The sequence below is a fragment of the Salminus brasiliensis genome, chromosome 5 (assembly GCF_030463535.1).
Source record: "Salminus brasiliensis chromosome 5, fSalBra1.hap2, whole genome shotgun sequence".
Classification (NCBI taxonomy): domain Eukaryota; kingdom Metazoa; phylum Chordata; class Actinopteri; order Characiformes; family Bryconidae; genus Salminus; species Salminus brasiliensis.
This window is the reverse complement of record NC_132882.1, coordinates 27,210,671-27,226,827: the sequence shown is the minus strand read 5'-3', so window position 1 is coordinate 27,226,827 and position 16,157 is coordinate 27,210,671. Positions and strand designations below refer to the sequence as shown.

General features: G+C 41.3%; 1 protein-coding gene across 8 annotated transcripts in view; it reads right to left on the bottom strand.

The window, feature by feature from the left end:
- Positions 1–16,157, bottom strand: part of epb41l3a (erythrocyte membrane protein band 4.1-like 3a) — a 92,477-nt gene that overhangs the window by 54,504 nt on the left and 21,816 nt on the right. For 5 of the 8 annotated variants that reach the window (XM_072680011.1, XM_072680015.1, XM_072680017.1 and 2 more), the window contains exon 1: positions 13,864–13,952. The exons of 2 other annotated variants lie outside the window; for them this stretch is intronic. The gene's annotated coding sequence lies outside the window, so the exon portion shown is untranslated. Of the gene's footprint in view, positions 1–13,658; positions 13,802–13,863; positions 13,953–16,157 lie in introns of those variants that run through there. One more of the 8 variants, XM_072680012.1, reaches the window with a different exon arrangement.

The window sequence follows — 16,157 nt, the reverse complement described above, 5'->3', positions numbered from 1 at the left end:
ACAATACTGCTAACATTCATTACTACTAACATTATCCTGACATTCAGCATAAATCAGCTAATGAAATGGATGCTAAGGACAGGCAACCAAATCAAAACTGAATCAAAACTATGGGGACAGTAGACAGTGTGTTAAGTGTGTAGATGAGCTGTATCACAGTGTCAGGGGTGTATACTATCTGAAACAGCTAGCCGTATTTTCTAAAGACGATAAGAAAACAAAAACGGGAAATCTGTTTCAATTTCAATGTCAAATTTCATATGAATGATGTGTATGTTATCTTGATCAAACAGGTTAAAACAAGTTACTGTGATATTGAACACAACTAACCCAAGAAATTAAAAACAGAATTGCCATCCTCACAAAACTAAAAAGCATTAGTGCACACTGAACAGTGCACACCAGTAAATCTGGTCTGGCAGGACAGCAGGGGGCCACTAGTAAAAAGAGCCAAATTTAGACCCAGCACAGTATCTGTGCAGAGAGCAATCATAAATATTGCAACAGGCCAGATACTCCACAGTCCACAGTTCGTATTTTCATTTGTTCCACATGAGCAAACTAAAAGGTCTCCATGTCCACATGTGGGACACTTTCTGTTATCCTGCGATGGGGTGAGAATAAAGCTGCATCAGGTCACACTTAAAGATATTAAGTGACCTGATTGGGTGACTCACTTAAGGTGACGATTATGTTTCCCAATTATGTAAAGCAGGGGTACAGGGGTAATCTGTCTTTATTATGAATAGCAAAATAACACACACATGCTAAAATACAGCACAGACGAGGAAAGTAATATTTTGTATTTCAGCTAACGACACAAATATAGATGCAGTAAAATGCATTCATACATTTAAATGGATAACATATATTATTTCAATATAATTATTACTTATAAAAGTAGGTACACTGAAAGACAAACTTGTGCTGATGTAATATATAAATAATGAGTTGTTTCTATATGATAGGAACAACTAATACACCAACTGTGAATTTCCACAGGTTTGACTCTCTCTGCCCAATTAAAGTGCACTATGGCATGTTCTTCATGGTTCAATTCGTTGTTCAATCTCGCAACGAAGGGTCCATTTTCGTCCCTCATGACTGCCGCTCAACAAAAGTACTGGATGGAGCATCAACCATCATTCCAGAGAACACTGTTCCACTGCTCCACAGCTCAATGCTGGGAGCGTTATACTATTTACACTCTTATTCTATTGACAATACTTATCTAAAGGGACTAGACAAGCTGTGTGTGTGTGCCCACATTTGCACATCTGTGTCAGCAATGGCAGCTGAATGCATTCATTAGAAGAGGTGTCTACAAACATTTGGACATATGGTGTACTTCACATGCTCTAATCATCGACAGCGGCCAGAAATTCTGTGGGGAAAAAAATCAACAAAAAGAAGTACCTATTTAAAAAAACTGATACCTTTAGTGTGTCTCAGTCATGCGGGACAGTCTGGCATATGCTAAATGTATCTCAGCTGCAAAATTCACAACATATGTACCCACTCTCAAGGTCTTTGGGAGTCTCATACACTTAACCATAAGGCAAATGGGCCGAACCTCTGGCTTTACAGGCAGTGCAAGTCTCAGGAATGAGACCACAGAGCAAACACCACTCAAAAGGAAATCAACTGCAACTGCACAGGCTTGGCAGTGGACCACCATCCTCCTCCGAGCATGGATTCCGTCAGTGATGAATGTGCGTCCAGGCGCTGCAGGGAGCGCTGATGTATAGCTGGTGCAGCATCACAGCTGCTGGGAGCTGCAGTGGAAAAGGCCTGGCTGTAAGCACTGCGCTTCTCAACACTCCTGGACACGGGGCTATAATTAGAGAAGACGCCGGCATACAGGCTTACCCAGCTCAGCCAGAACAGCTGGGGTAGCGGAGGGCGGGGGCAGTGTGAGTGTGTGTTACACACTCGTTTGGCTACGTTTGGCCCGCCAGTGTGTGACAGCTTGCCCCATAGCTGAGTGTGGGCAGCTGTCAAAAACATGGCCACACTGACCCCTCCCCCATGCTGACCTTCTGAGGACAAGTGCCTGAAGTGGGCTTTCCAGTGCAGACAGAGCGCATCTGTGTGTGCAGAAAATTGGATTGTCATCATTACTGGAGATGTGCACAGGTACTGGTGGGCTCACTTAACCATTTGAGGTGCAGGTAGCTGGCAACTGAGCATGCTATTTGAGTGTTTGTTATGTAGGAAAATTGAGAAAACAGACAAAAAGGGCGAGATTTAGATGTTGGCTACATCATGAAACAACAAAAATGTATTTTTCACATTGCCACATCATTCACTGAACTGAGAGGTCCAAGTAGAAGATGTCCCTATCAACATCCACTGTTCAACTGGTTAGCTGAAGTTTATCTTAGGAGCCAGCCTCTGTTACTTATTCAGCATGAACAACATAGATTCTTACACCAATCACACCCAACAGCTCATTTATTGAAGACAGTTTTAGGGTATACTCACACTAGGTGATCTGTACCATGTCTGAGCAATGCAGGATGATTCACAGATCATTGCTGTGTTGCATAATCAATAAATCTACAAGGCATGTGAGAGAGACGTATGCTGGTGCAGCCACAACCACTCCAAATAAACCCCAAAGCAAACACAATCTGCATCGCCTGTTCCGAACTGTAGAAACATAGTGTTGTAACGATTTCTTTAACACAGAAAGCCACACTGTAATGATGCAAGCGTGCTCGGGTCCGGAGAATTAAGCGTAATGTGAGCACAGGCCTGCAGAGGAGGGGGAGGGGATGGGGGACTCATGCTCAGGCATAGTACAAGACAACCAGGCCTAGTGTGAGTACACCCTTCCTCCAAATAAAAAACAATAATTGCTGAATTAAAATGTCATTAGAATTCACAAAGACGGTCTTTATGATAACTGACGCTTGTTGGAGTAAGCCTTTGGAAAGGTCTCAAGTTTATATTAGTCATTTTAGGCTTATGTAGGTGTTGTGTAGCCTTATGAACCCATGGTTTTTAAATGAGCTGCTGAATTCGTGTTTGCATTTGGAGACCTGTCAATAATGGACTGAAGAGGGACTTTAATTCCTGTTCCTTATTTGCGTCACAATAATTTATTAGAATAATCCGTACTAACATACAGCACCGATAATAAAATTTATTAAAAAAATAATTTGTCATGGAATTATTAACATGCCATTAAAAACAACAAACAATTTCTTCATAAGCAGCTTTTCAGTTCGCTAGCATAAAACTAGCACTGATAGAGTCTAGCTAATAAAAATTACACTGTTTAATATTCCTTAAGACAGTTGTAGTATTTGAGGCGAGTAAGATGTACATGTGACGCACATTTTACTGCATATTTAGCAGTTTTATTCGGACTTGCTCCATGAATATTTCATGTATTTCTGGCACCATTTCATGTGGAAGGAAAAACTGGAAAAGTAAGCTTTCAGAAGAAACGTGTCTGAAATGTGTCTACTGCTTGAAAGGAGCTGATACTCATTTCGGTAGAGGCTATAAGAACCATGTTCATATGGCAGACTAACTGTGTAAAATGCAGCACATGCGAGTGTGTTAGGACTGTGTTTATTTAGCTGCAAAAAATGAGCTTTGGGGGAAAAGTGTATAAATTATGTTATAATGAACCTTTTTTGCTTGTCAAAAAAAATGAATGAACAATATTGGATAATCTTTTAAAGATATTAAGATGCAGTTTGGTTGAATCAGAATTGGCCGCACAAATGCATGAACAGTGCGAAACTACTAAATACCTAATTACTAATATAACTGCATATTTAACAGTGGCAACCAGTAGCGTATTAATAACACTGCATATTAACAGCTTAAGGTTCCCTCACAGTTACAGACTGCTCACTCTCACACTCTTTGTGAAACTCTTTACATCAAGATCCAGTGAGCTCAGCCTGAGCATCTAAAAGCACCTGTCAAAACAGAGACACCCACGATAAGTTAATTGCACTGCTAATTTCTGCACCCTCAATGACATGTCAGAGCACGCTCACAACCGATGTTCAGTATTACTGGTGATGATGTGATAATTAATGTCACAGACCCAACTAGGATGACTTGAGAACAGAATCTTCTTTAGGCAACTGCCTGCTGTTGTTGTAAACATCATTTTTCACCATGCCAACTTTTATATGGCCATCATTAAATGTATTTATACAGTTTGTTTGGAGAAAATACACACTGACTAAAAGGGCAAGATTTAGTATTTTTCACATTGCCACATCATTCACTGAACTGAGAGGACCTAGATGTAGTAGATGTCCTTATTAACATCCACTGTTCTACTGGTTAGCTGAAGTTTATCTTAAGAGGCAGCCTCTGTTACTCATTTAGCATGAAAAACATAGATTCCCCTCTTTGTGTAGACTCCTCATAAATCTACACAACACAAACATCTTACATCAATCACACCTTTTATAACAACTGAAATAAATCTCTATACATAGTATTAAGTACCATCACAGGTAACTGGTAGGTGTGTAACGATTTACAAAGTTTATCATTTAATTTGATAGGATATGGTGGTAACAATATGCTGTACATTTACACCACAAGTAACAGGAACATACAGTGAAACTTGTGCAGCCGCCAATACAATCACACTACTGCGGTTATTGTTGCCCACTGAGGGTATACTTTCCCACTACTTACACTCTTAAAAATATAGGCAAGAGTTAAGAGTTATTTGAGTGATACTATAGAAGAAGAACTTTTTCCTTCTATAAGAAGAGCTGGGAGTAAGAAGAACCTTTCAATGGGTAAAAAAAAATTTATATTGACTTTTTTTAAAACCTTTAAAAGGCTCTTTACACATCACTCAACTAACCCTTTGTAGTATCTTCATTTTATGAATGCTTGTGAACTAGACTTTCTCATAAAAAAACTCTTTTTTGAAGGAATCTTCAAAACGGACTACCGCAGTCTCCTATTCTCCTGAAGGTTCTTTCAGCATCCTTCTTCATACTAGCCCAAAGCTACAGAGATAGATCTTCTCCTCGGATTTACATTCCTTATTCCCTTTGGCCACTAGCAAAAAACACAGTTCAGACCAGGCTGGGTCCAGAAGTGCTTCAACCAATTACCCGCTAATGCAACGCTCCAGCTGTCCCTCTTTAACTCTGCCCCATGCGTTCCTCCAGTACACAACACAGAGGAAATCGACTGCACTGCCTGTGGAGATGGGAAATGAAACAGTCCGCCCACCTGAAAGCACACATTTATACCCAGCCAAGAAGCAGCTGGATACACAGATGAGGGCTAAAAGCTACCACCACAATGCTGCATATCAGTTCTCTCCAGCACAGTTAGGGATGGTTGAGGTGGACCGTTAGTCAGTTCAAATTCAGTGCAGATGACTCTTCTGACAGGACGAATTAAGAGACGTGGCCCCAGGACATTTGCAGACTTAGCGCTATAAATGAGACAAGAGTCATGTAATGTACAACTCTGCCCATCATAGAGCTCACAGCGATGTCAGATAAATAATCCCAGCTTGAGGGAACACTAAAACATGGAGATCTGATGACGGAGCCAGTCAAGTTGTAGTGTCACACATACACATAAAACCTGATAATCAGATTAATCAATACTGATAAAAAAAAAATTGATTTGCATGCATAATCTGTGTGACTAGATGCATAATTGATTAGCCTAATAAGTCTAGCCATGTAAAAAGAATTAACTGCACGTGCTGCTTAATTCTAATTCTAATTTTTAATTAGCCTAGATCTTGCCTGCCTACTGTGTTCTTCTAATTTTAGTCACTATTCTCCATTTTGTAGGTCCGTCCCTCATCACTCATCAGCTGTGGCACCACCAATCTGTGGGAAATCCCATAAAAACTGATGTGCAAAAGCCTTATGGAAGTAGTCATACAGCAACTCAGTGCTCAGAAAGGAGGGCATTAATGGTACACATTATTTTAGTGGGGGAGTAATATCCCCTGTTACTGTCCTTTCTAACAGGAGCATGGGAGCCCCAGATGTATTTTTTCTCTGACTTCAAGACGACTACTACAGATTTACCTACAATCTACTGTACTGTGTACTGTTGTCCGTTCATTCATTCTCTTCCTCCTGGTCAGGGTAGCAGTGGGTCTAGATCCTACCCAGATTAACCGGGAGCAAGGCATTAATAAGTGTCAGTCCATCGCAGAGTACCACACACACCCATTCACTTACACCTAGGGGCAGATTAGCATGGACAAGTCACCATGTATTTTCAGGGAGGTGGGTCAAAGCTGGAGTACCTGCAGGAAACCCACTCCTCACTGACAGTGACCAGAGCGAGGATTTCCTCATAGATCAGTGACCTATGTGGAAAAGCAGTTACCATGACCTTACCTTGACAATTAAGAATCTCATAATTGTTGCTGTTGGCCCTGTGTGACAACACACACCATAGTATGTTTTAAGGTAAGTACAGTACAAAAACACAAACATAGGATAAAGACTGACCAACTACACAGTCCTCTAAGCCTCCAAGGTGTCTCATGTTTACCCTGTGTTTTTAAATGTAGCTTCTCTGTCAAGACATTGATCAGAACTCATTTCCCTATACAGGAGAGGTGTAGCAAAGCATCGAAAGGTGATATTGCAGTGCAAAAACATGAGAAAGTGCATTGTGGAGAACAGGCTTCTGAGACTGGGTGCAGTATGGTACTGCACACACTGCCCCCATGCCATTAATAGATGACCATATTCTGCTGCTTTACATAAAAAATATATAAATAAATACACCTGGGGAGTCAGCATATCTAACATGCAAAGAAAAGGAAAGTGCATCTGTCTCGTAATCTGACCTCCATGATAACATCAGCAGGTTACAGAGGCAGTAGCATGTAGGCTACCCTAACACAGTAAGCTACAGCAAATGAACCAAACCATACCAAACCAAGCTGGAACACAGTTAGCATAACAATTTAGCAAGATTCCTGCACAGAACGCAAGCATGTTTATTTTCTCTGATATCAGGTTTTGCAGTGGTCTTACCTCATTATTTGTTGTGCTGAAACTTACTGGAGAAAGTTGTTGCGATTCTGGACTGAGGGCCGTATTAGAGAAGCCTCTGAGACCTTCACCCTACGCACACTGACTCTCCACAATGTTTTTATGAAAAGCAGCCCAACACTGTTGTCTATCGATGGCATAGGGGGCAATCAGTGCTACACTGAACACAATCTCAAAGGCCTATTCTAAGGAATTGTCATATATTTGCATATCACACTACAATGCTTTGTTACACTCCTATTGTGTAGAGAAACGAGACCTGAGAAATGTCTTGAAAAAGACAAGTAAGTAACATGTAAACATGAAAGGTAAGCACAGCTTAACACCTCCAGAGCTGAACCCATCAAGGTTGAAAGTAACAGCAGCAGGTTCAGCAATATCAACAACAGCAATGGAAAGAGTTTCTGTTTTTCCAAACTGCAAACATTTAAAGAAGCTCAGTATTTTATCATTTACTCACAAAATGACTCTCAAATAACTGCCAAGATTGGTACAAAATCCTGCTGTTCCAATGCAGCACCATTGGCTCTACCCACACGAAAGTAAGCTTACTGTTATAGTATAACCCTCATTTGTCCTGGACTGCTCACAAGATGCTTCACTGTAATATTTAATAACGTTTATCACAATAATTCTGAAGATAACAGTCTTCTGTGTGAATTTTTGTTATTGCCCAAGTCTAACACACACACACACACAGTGTTCTTCGCTCAGCTTTGTTTAAGTCAATGAATTGACTAGTTTGAATCTACAAAAACTGCTTTCACTTCTGTCACCTGGGAACGCATAAAATCCAAAATAAGGCTGTTAGAGAACTACAACATACTACAACGTCAGACTGCTTCTGCTGTAGTTTTCTAGAGGGACAGATTTAACACTACTGGATCAAATTATTCTCCCTCAGGTCAGATCAGGGCCCAAATTCAAAGCCAGAAACCTTGAGAAACTAAGAGCGAGACTGTGAGAGATACCAGACTGCTTATGTAATTGTAAATTAAATACATTAATTATTTTCATGTTAATAAATGAGAATCAAATCAAACTAAAAAGGAATAAATGGGAATAAAATATATCCAAACTCTTCTCTTCTCCAAACTCTCTCTGGCTGTGGTGTCGTTTACAGAGCTTTTTCCATTTGGCCTAATTTTGACACTATAGTTGTTGGTGGAGCCCATGTGACGTCACACAGTGAATGTAGCATTGCGTTCACTCACACACACACACACACAATGTGTTCTTGACTACCTAGCTGAAACAAAGCACATTCACCTCACAAACATTAAACTTGTCATACAGACAACATCGTCCTCCCCCAACAGGACACATTTCAATGTTAGGTTAAAACAGAGCCATATGAGATCATCTGAGATTCAGTAACTTTGTTGCTGATTTCTGAAAGAGAGGCCGACCTGATGTGTTTATCTATCAAGCGGCCCACTCTGTGGTTTTGTCATGACTAATAGGAGCCATTAATCATCGGCCCTGTCCTGTTCTACAGCAGCGGTGGTGTGGATCCAGGCCATGCTGTGTCACCTGGTATTCCATGATAGATAATTCTTCAGTAAAGGCAATAAGAATTACTGCTCGGCTCGGATTTGAATAAGCGCTCTGCATCAGCCACACCTTCCTAGCACTAAAAATAAAACAAGAATAAATTATTTAACTGTAATCTGTGATGGGAGCTGTGTGGGTGAAGGTAGACTTTGTAAACAGCCAATAACATTCTTTCATGTGTGCTGTTAACGCAGCCATATAATCACGCTCAGTGGCAGGTCTACTTGCAGATATGCAGAAATAATTCCCTCGTCTTCTCTGCTCAGCAGTGTCGGGTAAGGACTGATTGCAAAAATCAGCATGAGCAGAAAAATTGATACAGACTTCATCTGTTGACGAGTCACTGATTTCTAATACCTTTGATAAAAGTTTCATCTAGAAGTTATGGGAATATATTTAGTGCTGTTAAATTGATGGTTTCTTTTATAAGGTAAGATATACATGCAACAGAAGCTTCGGTAGAAGTGACAGCATTTCTGATTGATTCATTAGAAATGTGTAGTAGCTTGATTACATATAGATTTCCAATTTCCATGCAAGTATAAAAAACGTTGTCTACCTACATTTCCATACAAGATGCAAAATACGTAAAGAATGTGAGCACAGGACCTACAAGTAGATCTTACCACGGTTGAGGCCAAAGTGCAGCGTCCACCATCAGAAAGAGACTGCACAAGTTTTTTTTTCATGGGAGGTGTGCAAGGACGAAACATCTCTTGTACAGTGAGCGGGTGCAATAAGTATTGAACACATCACCAATTTCCAAAGTACACATATTTATAAAGGTGCTATTGAAAGGAAATTCTCACCAGATGTCGGTAACAACCCCTTCAATCCACACATGCAAAGAAACCAAACCACAGATGTCCATACAGTTTTAAATGCCTTTCCAGACTCATCTGCACTGTACAACCTTCTTTCTGAAGCTCTGTAGATCTCACAATGGTGATACAATTCAACAATCAAGAGCAAACCAAACTAAGCTGAATATTTTTAATAATAATTTTAGCTTCAGTTTCCAGTATTTTGGTCTCTCCTCATTAGGGGTGGGCAATATAACGATATTGTATCACAATCGTAATAACTTTTGTTATCCTAATACAAGTGTAATTATAGCTGTTTAGCTGGATGAAACGCAGCAGATTTTGAATGAAAATCACTGTACTCAATATGGGAGAGTATTTGAGTAGAGGTTTTTAAGAATCTACTGCTACTGATGATGATTTTGTCTGCATGTCAAAATATTGTTAAATTGTAGTGAAATTGCCTTTAAATACTGCAATATAATATTTGTACTATATCGTCCAGTCCTACTCCCCATTCATAGAGACAGAAGCCTGGTCTTGTGTGACAAAAAATAATTTGCGCTAGCCGGTGAGTGAACAGACTTGCCTATAAGGACTTTACATTAGACAGGCTCCTCCAAAATCCTCTCTAACCAGGTTCCAATCATCTGCATTCTAATGCTAATTTTAGCCATTTTAAGTAGTAAGACATAGGGGGGTGTCCTCACAAGAAAGTCGCATTTATATTTATTTATTTTTAGTTATACATCACCTTTATGACGATGATGATAAATGTCTAAATATGTAACAAAAAGAAAGAAAACACATTTTTTAAAAACCCACAAGTTTTCAGGAATCCTCCCCCCTACATGGCTGTATATTAACTCCACAAAATTGAAATCTCAGTATGTATGTGTTAATAAACACTATGAGGTAATCTGGGACAGGCTGCACCACCAGCTGAGTAAAATGTTTCATTTTCGAGGTGCCACTCCCTGGGAGCTTCAGCATCAGAAATAGTAAGCCCTCTGACACTGCTCCCTGTGAGCTCCATTCTCTCCACCGTGAACCTTTTGAACTAATTAGAGTGGGACAGCTGAGATTCTCTAGCATCTCCAGCTTTAGTGAATACAGGACTCCACTGCTGCAAATGATTACATTATGCTGCACATAGGACACTCGTCTGGTGTGGCTGCCCTTCACAAATGTCATGCAGAAGGTCCTTGAACCTTGAAGCGCCTGGCAAAAAGCTTCTGAAAAGCTTTTCCTTACATCTTAAAAGGTTCATCAGAAACGGTATATCAATATCAGTGGGTGTCAGGATCGGGCTAATATCAGCAGAAAATTCTTTTTTTTTTGGTACATACATTAAATATAAGCAATATTATGTTCAATTTATCATGGTTGTGACATCGTGCGAGGACTTCAGGACTTCAAGAAAATAAAAAAAGGAAAATATGGAATAAGGCCCTTAGACTGTAAAGCAAGGGGATGGTAGCCTTAAAGCTTATGCAGCCTACAATTCTTTCAGCTAGCTAACCATACACTGCACTGAGAGGACACAGAGAGGACAGCAACACTCCAGTAAGGCTGAGTAGTTACAAACAATACTTACAGTGCTAAGGTATGCTGTGTGCATACTGGTGTGGCAATGTAAACCAACCAATCAAAGCAGAGCTCTTATTTATCAAAAACCCACCATAACGTGGAAATCAGTATGTTTCATTCCAAAGCAAAATAACAGGGTTGTAAATGTTCCTTTACTATTTATACAACCTAAAAGACTCTATTAGGGAATTCTATGGCATCTTTAAGTTACCCAATGTGTTTAATGTCATGTTTTCTAAAAACGCACCCTGTACATGAATGTACTGTCTGCTAGCAGTACCGGCCCCCACAGTACTGTGCCCCTGCATGCCTCTGTTTGCATCTGTGTTTCACTTCAGGTAGCAACTAGCAGTTCCCAAAAAACACATTCAGCAGCTCCTGACTTAAACTGTAACACACTCACATACACTCATAGCGGGCAGTGGAACCGTCATTTCGGACACATGGCACAGTATAAAGTGTGGGTGTTTTACAGACACAGTTGACTGAGGTTGTCTCGCTCCTGATCTTATTAAGACTAAAACATGGCTGAAAGCAACCACGTTCATAACATACTGTTTTATCTGTTGCGTTGATGAGGTCACCTCACGTCCAGAAACAGTAAATGCTTATATATCCAAGACTTGGCCCTTTAAGGCAAATTCCATGCACTCATATTCAATACATTGCTCTTGCACTCTGTAAACTTTACAAGGGTGTGATACTTTGAGACTACCATTAGTTTCATCCCACAGTCATTGCCAGAATAATGAGTTTTTGAAGAAACACCAGGTTCACAGTGGTAATCAGTACATCAGGCACAAGCGACTGCAAATATATTTCAAAATCATTATTATTTCTTAGGTCATGTAGCCTAATGAAGATATCAAGAGCAAGTCTGAAAACAGCTCTCCAATGCTTTTTCATCGAGGACAAACTGTGACCCTTTTTTTTTTTACTTTGCACTGCCCTGAAAAGCATTTCTTAGGAGTAATCACTCTTACATTTGGCCCATACAGCACTTTTCTACATGTAACACCACAATATGCTAAGCCACAATCTGCCTACGTAATGTGTACAGAGGCATGTATTATGCACAAGGCTAAATGCATAGTTTATGGGCCTTCTGGATGGAAAAATGTAGACGGTTAAAACCTGGGACACAATTGGGTATTCCAACAGGACGATGACCCCAAACACACATCAAATAACATTAAGCTTCTGAAATGACCTTCCCAAAGTCCTGACCTGAACCTTATAAAAATATGTGGATCAGGTCAGTGCCAGGAAATCAACATCAGCCCATAGTTACCCCTAATCGGATATCGACATCAGCCCATAGTTACCCCTATTCGGATATCGACATCAGCCCATAGTTACCCCTAATCGGATATCGACATCAGCCCATAGTTCCCCTATCGGATATCGACAACAGCCCATAGTTATTTTATTCATATACAGACATCAGCCCATAGTTCCCCTATCGGAAATCGACAACAGCCCATAGTTATTTTATTCATATACAGACATCAGCCCATAGTTCCCCCTAATCAGATATCGACATCAGCCCATAGTTCCCCCTAATCGGATATCGACATCAGCCCATAGTTCCCCCTAATCAGATATCGACATCAGCCCATAGTTATTTTATTCATATATAGACATCAGCCCATAGTTCCCCCTAATCAGATATCGACATCAGCCCCTAGTTCCTATATCAGATATCGACATCAGCCCATAGTTCCCTCTAATCGGATATCGACATCAGCCCATATTTCCTATATCAGATATCGACATCAGCCCATAGTTATTTTATTCATATACAGACACCATCCCATAGTTCCCCCTAATCGGATATCAACATCAGCCCATAGTTCCCCCTAATCAGATATCGACATCAGCCCCTAGTTATTTTATTCATATACAGACACCATTCCATAGTTCCCCCTAATCAGATATCGACATCATCCCCTAGTTCCTATATCAGATATCGACATCAGCCCATAGTTATTTTATTCATATACAGACACCATCCCATAGTTCCCCCTAATCAGATATCGACATCAGCCCATAGTTCCCATATTGGTGCAGCCCTGCTCCTCAAAGCCACTGCAGAGATCTGATCTGCTGCATTAGACCCCCTTATAACTCATCTGACCATGACACGGCACAAAGCTCCTAATACCAGGGCCGTGGGCTGCTGAAACCCACTCCAGTCTAAATCCACTTTAAGACTAGTGTACGCCCCGACTGCTCAGGCCACACCCGCCGCATTGCAGAAGCGCGTCTCCAGAGCTCAGGCCGATGAACTTCAGGGACACAAAGTCAGAAGCCCACCGGCACCTTTAGCTTATCAGCTTATCAGACCCCACCAGGAACCACAGACGCTTCCTACACTGCGCTAACACCACCCAAAATCTCACCGTTGGTCTCAACAGCAGTAGCAGCAGCCGGATGGATAACGGTAGCTAGCTAGTGCTGTGAGTCGCGGTCAGAGGACGGTTGAGACGCAGATGCAGCAGCGCGATGTTAACCGTTACGGAGCTTCAGACGGCTAGTTTAGTGAGATAGCCTCTTACTAACACCCGAACCTCGGAGGTGAACACCAGTCCGCCCCGTTCAGCCCTGCTCCTGGGCTCAGAGCGGCGTATTTAGGCTGGTTTCCTCTCTGTTACTGGAGGCTAATGAAATAGCCTACCTGACTCGAGTTCAGTCAGAAGGACGCCCCGGCCGCCTCCGCTAAGCTGGGATGCTAAGTAGTAGTGCTGCACTGCGCTCTCTCTCTCTCTCTCTCTCTCTCTCTGCACACACACACACACACTGACTCTCTCTTCCTCACTCACTGAACACACACCGAAGAAACACGCTGCTAAAAACAGAGAGAACCGCCACCCTGTAGCTACCTGCTGTACTGTGACTTCGCCGGTGGATGGATGCGCTGCGGTCTCCCGAGGCGGTGGCTGCCGAGTGACCGCCCTGTGCGCGCGCACACACTCATACACGCGCGTACAGTTGCAGCGCAGGATTGTGGGATACTCTAGGAGAGCGTATTGATGTCTTTCCAACGAAGCTGCTCCTTAAGTCCATAAGTATCCGGACACCCCTTCTAATAAAGCTACACAATATGTCCAAATGTTTGTGGACACATCTTCAACTGAACGCATTCCGCTACTTTAAGTTGCATCCATTGCTGACACAGCTGTGCAAATGCACACACACAGTTTGTCTAGTCCATGTACAGAATAGGAATCTCTTGGGCAGATAATCATGAAATTAATGGCACCCTCCCTGATAACAGGCGTGGGCTGGAGGGGTATAAAGTACCCCATCATTGAGCTGTGGAGCACCATCCAGTACTTTTGGGATGAGTTGGGGAGTTGCTGATGAGGTGGTGGTGGTGGGGGGGGGGGGGTGATCATCCAACATCCTGACCTCACCAACGCTCTTGTCACTGAATGCAACCAAATCCTCACAGTAAAGCTGTAGTAGCTGTAGTAAAAATGTAGTAGAAAGTCTTCCCTGGATAGTAGAGACAGCTGCTCCAACAAAAGCAAGACAAACTCATTTTTAACATCTTAGATGTCAGAAGAAACAATGAATGATCAGGTGTCCAAATACTTATTACACAGATTAATTAACTTAATAGAAAAGCTCTAACCACAAAATGAGACACACCTGAGCCTAAGGTCACAATGCCCATATACTAACCATACCCCCCCACTGAACTGTAGAGGTGCGAAACCTTTGAGATATGAAGAAGTGACCTGACCCACAAACACTCTTGTGGCCAAATGCAATCAGATCTTCACAGTAATGTTCCAACATCTTGTGTAAATCCTTCCTAGAAGACATTTAAAGACATTTATTAGTCTTAATAGGTACTTAAAGGTACGATAATGCGCTAGCCATTAGCTAAAATATTAGCTCTGACCTAATGTACTGGAATGTGAGTGTCTCATTACTGCTCTTAATTTTTAGGTGGAGATAGTACCTTCACAGAAAGGGTGGTCTGTCTTCATTGTAAACCAGATTATTTGTTTAGTAGGTTTTGCATTATAATCAGCATTATTATTACTGTGCTTGCTCCAGTCTGTGGAGTGCATTGTTAGATGTCTCTGCGTATTGAATCGAGAGGCTTGTATTAAAAGACACAATATATGCTGTGTTGTTAGTGTAGCAAAGGACAGCCTATGGTTTCAGAAAATGTGTTGGATGAGCTGGTTTCTACACTTTGTTTAGGTCCCGTCCACACGTTTTTGAAAACACACGTTTTTCTCTTTATCTACCAATGTTTCTGAAAATCTCTCAGCCCACACAAGAAAGCAAAACAGCCCTAAAATGCTAGCATGAGCATGCCAGTTCAGCATGGGGCGCTAACATCCCACAAAGTTTGATGTTTAAAAAAAAAAGAGAAGACAGTTCAACAGCCAAACCAGACCTAAATACAGTACAAAGCTGAAGCACCTTTTCTAAGGTGTTCTATGGTAAAAAAAAAAAAAAAGAATCTGTGGTGACACTGCTGTCTCTGAGGCTCTGATGTTCCCATTACAACTCTTATTCATCAATTCCAATTTTTTTAGTTTAGATCAGATTTTGTATTTCGACGGTTTACATTCATAAATGTAAGTGACCTTTTGCTGCGGTGCAGGTGCTGAATTACGACTCCCCGCCAGAATCCGACTCTGATGCAACAGATTATGCTCAAGCAAGCACTCGAAGAGGAGCTGGATTGGGATGGGAATTCGGCACAATACCAGTAGCAATAAGCAAAAAGACATATGAAATCTGATCTGACCGATGTTCACGTTGCATGCCCGACATAAATGTATCCAATTAAGGACCACACATGAAAATGACTCAAGTCTGACTCGAAAAAATGTAAAATGAAGCCCAGTCATTGGGAGGCAACAAGCATGCATATGTGATGTCAGAATGTTCGGAAAGCTACGTTTTGCCTGTCCACACAAAAACATTGAAAACAAAGCCCTGGAGAGCATTTTCAAAAACCTAAAACGCTGCATTTTTGTGGACAGGAGGACAAGACGGTGCTAAAAAAAATCCAGATCCATGTGGATGGGGCCTTAGACATATAGTTCCCACTTAGCTGTCCATTTAAAAAGCGTAATAAAACACACATCAGTGTTTGGGTCTAGCTGGCCTAGGCGGTGGTGGGCTCTTGCTCAGGAATGTTCGAGCT